Source organism: Coregonus lavaretus (assembly GCF_964263955.1).
Source record: "Coregonus lavaretus genome assembly, chromosome: 5".
Taxonomy (NCBI): Eukaryota; Metazoa; Chordata; class Actinopteri; order Salmoniformes; family Salmonidae; genus Coregonus; species Coregonus lavaretus.
In genome coordinates this window covers 12,813,662-12,827,813 of record NC_139992.1, presented here as the reverse complement: position 1 = coordinate 12,827,813, position 14,152 = coordinate 12,813,662, and the positions used below count along the sequence as shown (strand labels likewise).

General features: G+C 45.6%; 1 protein-coding gene across 1 annotated transcript in view; it reads right to left on the bottom strand.

Annotated features, from left to right (window-relative positions):
* Positions 1-14,133, bottom strand: part of LOC311128998 (semaphorin-5B-like) — a 267,133-nt gene extending 253,000 nt beyond the window's left edge. Inside the window, exon 1 of the mRNA XM_084161231.1 lies at positions 14,004-14,133. The gene's annotated coding sequence lies outside the window, so the exon portion shown is untranslated. The remainder of the gene's footprint in view (positions 1-14,003) is intronic.
* Positions 14,134-14,152: the final 19 nt, after the last annotated feature.

Genomic DNA, 14,152 nt, shown 5'->3' with positions numbered 1-14,152 from the left:
TGTATTGTTTACACCTGTTTGTCATTATGTTAATTGTTTCCCTTATAATTACCCCTGTCTCTCATCTGTACTTTGTGTGTGATTGTTTTCCCCTTCACGGTTGTCTATTTTGTGAACGGGTTATTTCCTCCCTGCGTGGAGTTATTTTCTGTGTCCTTTTGGATCTTTTTGGTATTAAAAGTACGTATCCGAGAGTTCTGTGTCCTGCGCCTGACTTCGTTTACCGCATCTCACAGACAGTCGTGACAGAATCACACACCTTACCATGGAGTCAGCAGGAGCGACGGCACCGACTGGATCACTCGAGGAGCGCGTCCTACAACAGGCAGCGATGCTCCAAAATCTTGGTGCCGCTATGGATAACGTTATGAACACTTTGGGACGATGGGAGAGAGGAGGTTTGCCCACACCTCCTCCAACGATACCACCACCATCGGCTACTCCTATCGTCTCACATCCGGAGTCCAGTGGGATTCGGCTCTCTCTCCCGAGGGCTTATGATGGTACCGCAGCCGGGTGTCAGGGTTTCCTGCTCCAGGTGGAACTTTACCTGGCAACCATTCACCCGGCACCCTCGGGATACGAGAGCGTGTCCGCCCTCATCTCCTGTCTGTCCGGCAAGGCACTGGAGTGGGCCAACGCCGAGTGGGGAGGGATAGACGCCGCTACTGTGAACTATGCGGAGTTCACCCGCCGCTTCAGGGCAGTGTTCGATCATCCTCCGGAGGGGAAGGCGGCGGGTGAGCGTCTATTCCACCTCAGACAGGGGAGGAGGAGCGCGCAGGAATTCGCACTGGACTTCCGGACTCTGGCTGCCAATTCGGGATGGAATGAGAAGGCCCTCATCGACCACTACAGATGCAGCCTGAGGGAGGACATTCGTCGAGAGCTGGCCTGCAGGGACACCAACCTAAGCTATGATCAGCTGGTGGACATGTCGATTCGCTTGGATACCCTGTTGGCTACCCGCGGACGTCCAGCACTGGGGCCGTCCATTCCATCCCCCAGCACCTCCGAGCCAAGCCCTATGGAGCTCGGGGGTGCTGGTAGTAGGGAGGCCAGGAAGGAGGCTGTCCCCTGCACCAACTGTGGCCGCCGAGGACACACGGCGGTTCGGTGCTGGGGAGGGTCTCCTCGGATTCGAGGCAGCAGGCAGCGCACTGATGAGTCATTCCCGGTGAGTAAAGTCCCAACTCACCCAGAGCTCTCTGCTGTTCATATGTGTATCCAAGTGATGTTTCCAGAAGTTTCTTCTTACTCTCAGCATAAGGCACTAGTCGATTCAGGCGCAGCTAGGAATTTTATCGATCGCCATTTCTCATATAAGTTAGGGATCCCTATATTACCAGTCGATGTGCCCTTCCCTATCCATGCCCTAGATAGCTGGCCTTTGGGGTCGGGATTGATTAGGGAGGTCACAGCGCCACTGAAGATGAAAACGCAGAAGGGTCATGAGGAGACTATACAGTTGTATTTAATTGACTCTCCTGCATTTCCAGTGGTGTTGGGACTTCCCTGGTTAATATCTCATGACCCCAACATTTCATGGCAACAGAGGGCTCTCAAGGGATGGTCTGATCAGTGTGTGGGGCGGTGTGTAGGTGTTTCCGTAGGGGCAACGACGGTGGAGAGTCCGAACCAAATGCCCACAATGCACATTCCTCCTGAGTATGCTGATTTGGCAAGCGCCTTCTGTAAGAAGAAGGCGACTCAATTACCACCTCATCGACAGGGGGATTGTGCGATAGACCTCCAGGTTGGCGCGGCGCTCCCTCGCAGCCATGTGTATCCTCTGTCTCAGGAGGAGACGGCTGCTATGGAGACATACGTCGCCGAATCCTTGAGACAGGGATACATACGGCCTTCCACTTCTCCTGCATCCTCAAGTTTCTTTTTTGTGAAGAAGAAGGATGGGGGTTTACGCCCGTGTATTGATTAACGTGGTCTCAATCAGATCACTATTAAATACAGCTATCCTCTCCCTCTGATTGCTAGTATGACGGAGTCATTACACGGGGCGCGCTTCTTCACAAAATTGGATCTCAGGAGCGCTTACAACCTGGTGCGCATTCGGGAGGGAGATGAGTGGAAAACAGCCTTCAGTACCACCTCGGGTCACTATGAGTACCTCGTCATGCCATACGGTCTAATGAATGCTCCTTCAGTCTTCCAATCATTTGTAGACGAGATTTTCCGGGATTTGCATGGACAGGGGGTAGTGGTGTATATTGATGACATTCTGATATACTCCGCTACATGTACCAAGCATGTGTCCCTGGTACGTCGGGTGCTGGGTAGACTGTTGGAGCATGATCTGTATGTGAAGGCAGAGAAATGTCTGTTTTTCCAGGAGTCCATCTCCTTCCTGGGACACCGGTTGTCTGCGTCAGGGGTGGAGATGGAGATTGACCGCGTTTCAGCCGTGCGTAATTGGCAGACTCCAACTACAGTAAAGGAGGTGCAGCTGTTTTGGGGTTTTCCAATTACTACCGGAGGTTTATCCAGGGTTTTGGACAGGTAGCGGCTCCCATTACCTCCCTGCTAAAGGGGGGCCCTGTGCGTTTGCAGTGGTCGGCTGAGGCGGACAGGGCGTTTAGTCATTTGAAGGACCTGTTCACCTCAGCTCCGGTGCTGGCACATCCGGATCCATCTTTGGCGTTCCAAGTCGAGGTGGATGCGTCCGAGGCGGGGATCGGTGCTATACTGTCTCAGCGCTCGGGCACGCCTCCAAAACTCCGCCCCTGTGCTTTCTATTCTAAGAAGCTCAGTCCGGCGGAGCGCAATTATGATGTGGGGGACAGGGAGCTGCTAGCTGTGGAGACATTGGCTTGAGGGGGCTAACCACCCTTTTCTCATTCTGACTGACCATCGTAACCTGGAGTACATCCGGGCAGCGAAGAGACTGAACCCTCGTCAGGCTAGGTGGGCCATGTTTCTGATCACGTATATCCCCGGGTCACAGAACGTTAAGGCAGACGCCCTGTCCTGACAATATGACACAGAGGAGAGGTCCATTGAGCCCACTCCCATACTACCGGAGTCTTGTCTCGTGGCACCGGTGGTGTGGGAGGTCGACACGGAAATCGAGCGGGCGTTACGTACCGACCCTTCTCCCCCAGAGTGTCCAGAGGGACGGAGGTACGTGCCGCTCGAGGTCCGTGACCGACTGATTTATTGGGCTCACACGTCACCCTCCTCTGGTCATCCTGGTATTGGTCGGATGGTGCACTGTCTTAGCGGGAAGTACTGGTGGCCCACCTTAGCTAAGGACGTGAGAGTTTACGTTTCTTCCTGCTCGGTGTGCGCCCAGTGTAAGGCGCCTAGACACCTGCCCAGGGGGAAGTTACAACCTCTCCCCGTTCCACAACGGCCGTGGTCTCACCTGTCGGTGGATTTTGTCATGGACCTTCCCCCCTCCCAGGGGAAAACCACGATCTTGGTCGTTGTGGATCGGTTTTCTAAGGCCTGCCGTCTCATCCCTATGCCAGGTCTTCCTACAGCCCTACAAACGGCCGAAGCCCTGTTTACTCACGTTTTCCGGCACTACTGGGTGCCTGAGGATATAGTGTCTGATCGGGGTCCCCAGTTCACCTCTAGAGTGTGGAGGGCGTTTATGGAACGTTTGGGGGTCTCGATCAGCCTTACCTCGGGTTTTCACCCTGAGAGTAATGGGCAGGTGGAGAGAGTAAACCAAGATGTGGGTAGGTTTTTTCCTGCCGTAAGCTGGGCCGGCGGTTTGTGGGGCCATTTAAAGTCCTGAGGAGATTGAACGAGGTATGTTATAGGTTACAGCTGCCTGTTAATTATCGCATTAACCCCTCGTTCCATGTGTCTCTCCTCAGGCCGGTGGTAGCTGGTCCACTCCAGGAGAATGAGGTACGAGAGGCCCCTCCGCCCCCACTAGACATCGAAGGGGCTCCGGCGTACTCAGTCCGTTCCATCGTGGATTCGAGGCGTCGGATGGGGGGTCTGCAGTATCTCGTGGAGTGGGAGGGGTACGGTCCAGAGGAACGGTGCTGAGTCCCTAGGAGGGACATCCTAGATCCCTCCCTGTTGACAGAGTTCCACCGGAGTCACCCAACTCGCCCTGCTCCGCGTCCTCCTGGCCGTCCCCGAGGCCGGGGTCGGCGCACGGCTGGAGCCGCGCGTCAAGGGGGGGGGTACTCCTACTCCTTGCTCGGGCAGGCTTCGGCGTTCGTCGTCCCCGGAGTACTAGCTACTGCCGTTCGATGTTATCGGTGTTTGTTTAGTTTTGTCTGTATTGTTTAAACCTGTTCGTCATTATGTTAATTGTTTCCCTTATAATTACCCCTGTCTCTCATCTGTACTTTGTGTGTGATTGTTTTCCCCTTCACGGTTGTCTATTTTGTGAGCGGGTTATTTCCTCCCTGCGTGGAGTTATTTTCTGTGTCCTTTTGGATCCTTTTCGTATTAAAAGTACATATCCGAGAGTTCTGTGTCCTGCGCCTGACTTCGTTTACCGCATCTCACAGACAGTCGTGACATGTAGAAACATCTCAAGAATGATCCATGGAAACAGGATGCACCTGAGCTCAATTTCAAGTCTCAAAGCAAAGGGTCTGAATACTTATGTAAATAAGGTATTTCTGTTTTTTATTTGTAATACATTTGCTAAAATGTCTAAAAACCTGTTTTCGCTTTGTCATTATGGGTTATTGTTTGTAGATTGCTGAGGAAAATGTTTTATTTAATCAATTTTAGAATAAGGCTGTAACGTAACAAAATGTAGAAAAAGTCAAGGGGTCTGAATACTTTCCGAATGCACTGTTCTCTATGTGTGAACTGAAATGGTCTATTCATTCCTTTTACATTTTAGTAGACACTCTTATCCAGAGCAACTTACAGTAGTGAGTGCATCTATTTTCATACTTTTTCGTACTGGTCCCCTATGGGAATCGAACCCACAACCCTAGCGTTGCAAGCACCATGCTCCACTGAGCCACATCATCACATCACATCACATCATCACAAGCCACTTGATGTCTCAATGTACTCAATTACTGTATTGTGCATTTTTTTTCTTCATGGTGATGGAAAGTCTACAGGTAGAAACCTAGATTACCAGCCTATGTACAATACAGTAATGTACATTTACATTAAGTGGTTTGTAAGGATGGGAAATTAATACTGCACAAAAATTGGTTGTTTTTCATGTTATTTGTTCAAGAAAAATATTTTATTTGATGTGGATGTGTTGGGTCTTTGCCCATAACTTTGCACCTTTTGATGTAAATGTTTGAGGACAGGGTTTTGTTCTTTCTGGATTCCATTGGAATTATGATCGCAGAGAAAGGGAAAGGGCAACGGAACTCTTACAATTCCAACTATTGAATCCTGCAAGACACTGTTCTTAATTATACAACAAACTTTTTTGCCAAAGCTAAGATGCAAAAAATAAAAATTACCCACGCTACAGACTTCTATATCGGTCCACTAATACAGGACTAGTAAAGGCCCAATGCACTAAAAATATCGGGCCACTAGATGTCTTGTGATAGATTACATAAAATCGTTGAAAGACACCAGAATTCTGGTAGTTTACTGGTAAACTTTGAAAGACCCCAGTAATATACCCTCCCAACCAAACCTACAGCCATTCATTGTTGGAGCAAAGCCTTAGGCAAAGATAGAGACTTCTTTACCTACTGTAAGTCTAAAAGAAAAGGAAAAGGTTTTGTATTGAGTGAGAGTGCATTTCCACTTTCACGAAGGACCTGTTCCTACGAGACATTGACCCTGGGCAAAAGGCCTCAAGACCGAAGCCTCAAAGGGGCTATGGAGAGGAGAGAGACAGCCTCAGAGGCCTACACACACACAGCCCGTCTCACACAGAGACAGTCAGAGAGAGCTCCTTCTTGAACACTGGGGTATTAAATCACTGGAGCAGGGACAATGTTTTACCACCATCACCACAAAGCCTCTAACAACCATCTCCTACCACAATCCTCCGGGTCACCCTTCCTAAAGCTTCGGTGGGGGGGGGGGGGGGTTCACCATTTCAATATGTATCCACGGCATCAATGGGAAAAGTGTTCCTCCCCCAGAATGGCCAAATCAACTGTGGGAGTGTTTTCTGCCTCTCTCCTCTTTCTTTCCTCTCCTCATTGAGGCCTTGTTGGGCTGGACAGAGCTGTGAGCGATGGTACAGAAAAGCCTTCACGTCCGCTTCACATACAACTACAGCTGGCCCTCCTTCAACAGCAAGGGGGGGTCGATGGTCAGAAATGTAAAAACAAAAGGTGAGAGAATTCATAGAGTTGTCCAACAACAAAAGCATATCATCAATCCATAATGTATATGATCAGTTGGTGTTTGGATGGCATACATACACTATAGTGCACCTTCAAGACCATAAACAAACCTAAACAAACAGACGTGTGTGTGTGTGTGTGTGTGTGTGTGTGTGTGTGTGTGTGTGTGTGTGTGTGTGTGTGTGTGTGTGTGTGTGTGTGTGTGCAAGCAACAATAATTATAACAGTGTAAGTTCAGGTCAGCAAAAATCACTTTATGAATTGTTGACCAGACTGTCATTCAACTGAATTTCAGCACTTATAAATATAATGTTTTACTTCCAGACTTTAAATAGCCACTTTCTTCTCTTCCTTCTCCATTCTTTTTGCATCCGACAGGAAGGAGGGGAGGAGGAGGAAAACAACAAGAACAACAACAATAAGACAAACTGAGTCTCAAGCATTAATTAGGGGTTGCAGACAGTAGCGGCCATATGGGATTTCACAGGCTAGTGGTGCTGGCTGGTGCAGTGAACCACAGAGACCAGGTTACACACAGAGGATGTGTCTCAAATGGAACACTATCCCCTATATAGTGCACTATATTTGCCCTGGTTAAAATTACTGCACTATATAGGGAATAGGGTGACATTTGGGACACACACACATAGACAAACACTCTGAAGGCTGTGCCAAGTACACAGCATTTAAACACAATGACCACCATATGTCCTGAAAGATTGAATGGGTCCAGTCAGAGTCCAGACGATTTCATTGAATAATTCATTCACATCCTATCTACTTACACACTGTGTGCGAGCAACCTCCACACCCAGAGAGAAACTCCATGTAGGTTATTCCTTTTCTCTCTAGTATAGATTGTCTGGTGGTAAAGCTTTACCAATTACTTTTCATCCGCTCAACACTCTACCCTCACTTCCTTAGACCTAAGAAAAGTAATTGACTGAAATGTTCCCAGTATTTTGCTGGCAACAGGACAAAAACACAATAGTCTGAGCTATCCCAGAACCGGAGCCCAGGAGCCTTTATTTTTACCTGCTTAATGGCAAGTGAAATAATGAATCAAACAGGCAACAGGTCCCAGCTATCACTCTGCTAAATAGGACCTTTCCATTATGTTTGCTTTCCCCATCACATGAAAGATCTAGGGCTCTGCTCAGCTCGGCTGTCCACAACGGCACCAGTATTATTCCTGTCAACTGGCAGCAGGGGAAATAGATGGTGTTTTCAGACAGAGAGGCAGAGAAAAAGAGAGCGAGAGAGAGAGAGAGAGAGAGAGAGAGAGAGAGAGAGAGAGAGAGCGAAAGAGGTGGCTTTAAGGCAGAGAGAGCCAAGAGCACAAGGAGTCGGGGACAATCTAACATGTCCTTCTCACTAGAAACTAGGCCCTGACAATCCCCATCAGGGAGGGAACCTATTATCATGGTGAAGGAGGGGACTTGACAAGTCATTGTGCCTCCATCTATTATTCCAATGTATTTCCTTGACTGTTTGCCATTTGTGTTGACGCACACACACACACACACACACACACACACACACACACACACACACACACACACACACACTTTTGGATCCAACACTAATACCACCAAACACACCAGAGAGATTCTTTCTCTGAAAAGGTATGTGGTTAGCTACGTAGTTTGGTTTTTCTGGTGAACACTAACCCAGTTACCATATGAACTGAGCCCTTAAAGGATAACTGAGCCTAACTGAGCCCTTAAAGGATAACTGAGCCTAACTGAGCCCTTAAAGGATAACTGAGCCTAACTGAGCCCTTAAAGGATAACTGAGCCTAACTGAGCCCTTAAAGGATAACTGAGCCTAACTGAGCCCTTAAAGGATAACTGAGCCTAACTGAGCCCTTAAAGGATAGATCACTCTCCTTTCCCTTTCCCTCCAACGGCCCACAGCCCTGAACAAAGATCAACATGGAAAACCAAACTCCACAGTCCTGAACAAAGATCAACATGGAAAACCAAACTCCACAGCCCTGAACAAAGATCAACATGGAAAACCAAACTCCACAGCCCTGAACAAAGATCAACATGGAAAACCAAACTCCACAGCCCTGAACAAAGATCAACATGGAAAACCAAACTCCACAGCCCTGAACAAAGATCAACATGGAAAACCAAACTCCACAGCCCTGAACAAAGATCAACATGGAAAACCAAACTCCACAGCCCTGAACAAAGATCAACATGGAAAACCAAACTCCACAGCCCTGAACAAAGACCAACATGGAAAACCAAACGCCACAGCCCTGAACAAAGATCAACATGGAAAACCAAACTCCACAGCCCTGAACAAAGATCAACATGGAAAACCAAACGCCACAGCCCTGAACAAAGATCAACATGGAAAACCAAACTCCACAGCCCTGAACAAAGATCAACATGGAAAACCAAACGCCACAGCCCTGAACAAAGATCAACATGGAAAACCAAACTCCACAGCCCTGAACAAAGATCAACATGGAAAACCAAACTCCACAGCCCTGAACAAAGATCAACATGGAAAACCAAACGCCACAGCCCTGAACAAAGATCAACATGGAAAACCAAACGCCACAGCCCTGAACAAAGATCAACATGGAAAACCAAACGCCACAGCCCTGAACAAAGATCAACATGGAAAACCAAACGCCACAGCCCTGAACAAAGATCAACATGGAAAACCAAACTCCACAGCCCTGAACAAAGATCAACATGGAAAACCAAACGCCACAGACCGGAAAGGGAAGGAGGCACGTCACATTCAGACAGCCTTACAGCAGTTCTGAGGGCATCTTTAAGTCAAAGTATGGCATTGGCAGGTTGCTTTGAAAGCAGTGGTGTCCTTCACTCAGAATTCCACCGATGTACAAGCGTGGAATATATAAACAACTTCTCTGTGCCAAGTGACAGGTCAATAGTTGAGGTGTTATCTAGCTCTGTTTATTATTGAGGCTTTGCTGACAGAACAACTCGGGGGCAATATAACTATGAATCTGTCTGTATTGTGGCAGGAGGCCTCTGGAATACCAATGGTTGGCTATTCAGTAATGCTTTGAGAAAAATAACACTGGTATAATATTATTATGCAGAGACCCTATGAAAAACAAAGTAGTTCAATCAATGTCATTTATTTCTGGGCCCAAAAATGTATTTTTTGTATTACACTCTCAAATCAACATTAGCTGACAGCTGCAGATAAATAAAAGTGGTTGCATGCATATTAACTGGTGCTAAATGTGAGAAGAGTAACAGAGGAAGTCTCTGAACACTTTTAAAGCACCCCTGCATGCACCTTATCTCTCTTCCAGTACAGAACACCAGACCAGAAACTGCACTGTATATTTAGTCTCTGTTATCTCCTCTGGCTCTGACATATGCACTCTGTCCTCCACCATCCAGAGGTCAGGAGTATATTTAGCATGGGCTGTGTCTGATATATGGCTCTGGTCAAAAGTAATGAACTAAATAGGGAATAGGGTGCCATTTGGGACGCATCCGTGGTCTCTTTTTCTCCATCCTGGTAGGCCTAATATCTACAGCCGGTCGGTCGGTCAGATCAAGTTCCTCGGTCTGTCTGCAGTAAACTTTTATCTCAGTTGTCCCCTCTCAATTGATGTGCCAACCACCAACGTCAGAAATAATCCAAATAGCAAGGCCTTAATAAATATGCATTGTTAAAACTTTGATGAGGGCCATCTACTCATTATTCCACCCATCAGACTTATTGTTGAACATAAATAATTTATGCTGATATCAGATGCCTTTTGACTTCGCCCTTCCCCCTATATAATAATAGATATGTGGACGCCATGGTTACACAGACCACCACTCAAGGCTTTGTTGTGTATTTGTCTCAAAGAGAATCTTTGTTCAGTTCTCCCACCAACCAAGAACTGTCAAGGGCACTCATAAGTTCATCAAAGATGAAAACCTGTTTTATATTTGAAAGGACAGACTCAGGAACCTAAGACAGCGCTTGAATTAATGTCAGACCATGGAGGGGTTTGTATGAATATTAATAGAGTAGGCAGCACATTTGTTGAGGACATGTGGCATAAATACTTCAATGAACCTCTGAACAAGCTTCCATCCCAAATGGTACTGTCACGAATTCAGCTGAGGCTGCCCTTGCTCGGGCAGGTTTCGGCGTTCGTCTACTTGTCAATCACACACACCTGGTACTCATTCCCTCATTAGTCTGTGTATAAGTGTTCCCTCTGCCCCCTTGTCCTTTTGTGAGTGATTGTTCATTGTGAGAGTGAGTAGCTCGGTTGAGGTACTCTTTCCTTGTATGTAGCCAAGGTGGATTTTTCCCTTGTGCTAGTTTCGTTTTGACGATTGCTGCGCTTTATTCATGTACACTGAATAAACTCTGGATTTCGGTGTTTTACCACCTGCGCCTGACTCCGTCATTCATACCTCATCACAGGTACCCTATTCCCTTCATAGTGCACTACTTTTGACCAGCTTTGGTGCACTATAAGGGCAATAGGGTGCCATTTGGGGCGTACCCAAATTTGAATATTTGTTTTCTCAGGGCAAACTGGAGACTGGAAACATCACCCTGGTCTCATTACAGGCGTGCCAGATGGAACACAGTGAACACCTCCAGGTTTGAATAACAAGGATTAGATAGAATCATATCAGAAAAAAGCAATGTGAGCAATCTTAGAGTAGGCAGTGTTATGTCACGTGCAACACTGTGTGACTGAGAGAAGCTGTCAGCAGAGCAGTATGCTTCCCATTAGTTCACTGATGCAGTGATTGTTTCCCAATGCTATTGTGAATGGCTGGAAAATCCCTTTGTATTGTTACTGACACACTGTCTATACAAAAGCTGACGAGAGGATTGTGTAAGATAGAAACAAATTCTCAACATTCATGTGCTTGAGGAAGACTATTTTCAATATTCATGTGCTTGAGGTTGACTATTTTCAATATTCATGTGCTTGAGGTTGACTATTTTCAATATTCATGTGCTTGAGGTTGACTATTTTCAATATTCATGTGCTTGAGGTTGACTATTTTCAACATTCATGTGCTTGAGGTTGACTATTTTCAATATTCATGTATTTGAGGTTGACTATTTTCAATATTCATGTGCTTGAGATTGACTATAATGAAAAAATGACAGGAAACGTGAGTATCCAAGAGTAGAGTATAAACCTGAAGGTAGTAAGTAAATAATAAGACTGTAATAAGCAGCTATTTTGAAAACACGATACAACCAGTGTTGCCAACTTAGCGACTTTGTCGCTATATATAGCGAGTTTTCAGACCCCTCTAGCGACACATTTTCAAAAAAACGACTAGCGACAAATCTAGCGACTTTTTCTGGTGTTATTGGAGACTTTTGTAGACTCTGACATGAAAGCACGTATCGTTCTTACTCTTCTCAACGAGCAGCGGGTGCTGCCTCCCAGCTGCAGTCAGAGCAGGAGATGTTCACCCCTCTGCGTCCAGACTGCAAATGAATCGCGCATGCGCAGCGGATCCCGCCCTGGCTTACGTTCAGGGCGGGATGTAAATGTAGGGTGTTTTTTACTCACTTTTTGTCTCTCCCACGACTTTATTCCTCTCTCCTACAGCGTCCATCACAATTACATGCACATGGCCAATTACACAAATTAGGTGATGATGTCATTTAGCGACTTCTAGAGACTTTTAGGACAGCCAATAGCTACTTCCCTTACTGAGGAGTTGGCAGCACTGGATACAACCAAGCGCATTCCAAGTACGGTGCCAGTGGACTACAGACACGGATGTGCATAAACACTATGCGTAAAATGGTTTTTATGCAAATTGTGGAAAAACAAACCCAATTTGTGCACATCTCCAAATAGTCCTCATGAGCTTGGAGGCATAGTGGTATGCATTTAATTAACTAATTGGTTGATATAGGCCTATTGAAAATGTATATCTAATTACACTCAATGTCTTTTTATGTCAGACTTCTGAGTACCCGACTACTGATAAAATAACTGCTCACGGGCTGAAATATATGTGCCATGCAGATATCTTTAACAACATACAACAGTGCAGCAGCAATTCATTTAGAGAAACAGATGTGTTGGAAGAGGTTGCATAGACAAACCCGCCGGGAGTAAACGATAAACCTCGGATTTCGGTGCTGTCAGATAGCCTCACTGTTCTCACTCAATACCCCAACAAAACATTTTTTTCCGACAGTATTTCAGGCCCAAGAAATAAGTGGACATTTTATCTTTCGGAAAAAATATTCGAAAATATGAAAGTATAAGAAAATATGACAATCTAATGCAGTTGGTAAAGTCTTTCAGTCACATTCTAAACATCGTTCATTCACCTCCACCTCTCTCTCTTTCTCTCTCACCTGCCTGTGCGTTCTACAGCTGTGCAGCGTCGCTGAACACTGCCCTCTATCGCTCTCTTAAAATGTAACATTCTAAACAGGATTTAATAACAATTTTGATATGAGCCTTGAACTTGATAAAGGAATCTGTTGGTGTTTCTGCCTAGTCTTGATTCTTTACCTTTTCTCTGTTGAGCTGTGTTGTAATACCTGAAGTAATTCTATGTTATTCTATGCAATGTGGCCGCAGGGTGAACATGGCTTACAGAATAGAAGTGTCTGAGATGCGTAAAGGGGGAGAGAGACTTCACCTACCACCAAAATCAATGCTATTCATAACTCGGCCTTTGATTGTATTCGTTTATTGTTCTTCATTTCGACATCCTAATAATGAATCAACTACACACCATGTAGCAATAAGGGAATAAGGGAACGCTATTCGCGGTCGTTGGGGATATAATGTTTTCTGTTCGAAAAGACTACTATTCTCTCTGTAAGCTGTACAACTGATATTCAACCAGGTGTCAGCGGGATGACAGTATAAATACATATTGAATATGATCATCCACATTCAACCTGGCACCTACAATAACCGTTGCGCAAGACTAAAGAAAATGGGACAACCCGTGCAAGGTCTATTCTCCAAGCTGCATGAGTCATTTCAATGTTACTTTATGACACCACTATTCTCATTTGTTTAAGAAACAGACATGTCTAATCACAGGACAAAAGAGAATATAAAGAAAAAGCCAAAGAAAAAGCAGCTCTGGACAGTAGCCTACTATGTGGGACCTCTGCATCTGTCTAACCTGATTACGGATAGCACAACACAAGTAAGTTTGTAACAGTGGAAATGTGGCGGTAGGTTCCTGCAGCCCAGAAATGCCTCTGATCCTCCGCTGGAACGTGATTAGAAAGTAAAACTGAAGCGGTATAAAAGAACCGCTAACTGCTCTGAATAAACATGCGATATTACGGAACAAACTACCGCCAACAGAGCCCTCTATTCAAGGTATGGTAAAATGGACAAAATAGGAGGCACCCAGAAATACTGTTATATCTAAGTAATAACATTTGTGAACTGAAACTTCAAATGAATCTCATGATACATGGTTTAGATGTCAAATGTGAAAACGGTGCTATTCTGTCCATTATTAATTGACCAAATGTGTGTTTTATGCCTTATCTATAACTATTACCATTATGGAATAGGATACTCACTCCAGAATCAAATGCTAAAGATTAGAAAGGGATTTTTATATTTCCTTTTAAAAGTTCAATTTAAATATAATTACTATTGAAAATTGTAGTAGCTCACTAGAGCCATCTGCAAATATTTCAATACAACCAACGGATGCAATTGCACCGTCCAATAGATCAATTAAATTGTTTTCTTACCTTTGATGTTTTTTCCAACTTGTTCGAAATGTCACGCAAAGCACGAGAGCTCTACTTGATTCGTCAGGCTACCTCAATAGAAGTGTATCTCCTATCTTCGATGTGTCTCGCTCACAGAACGACCTGCGCTGGTTACTGCGCTCTCTCTG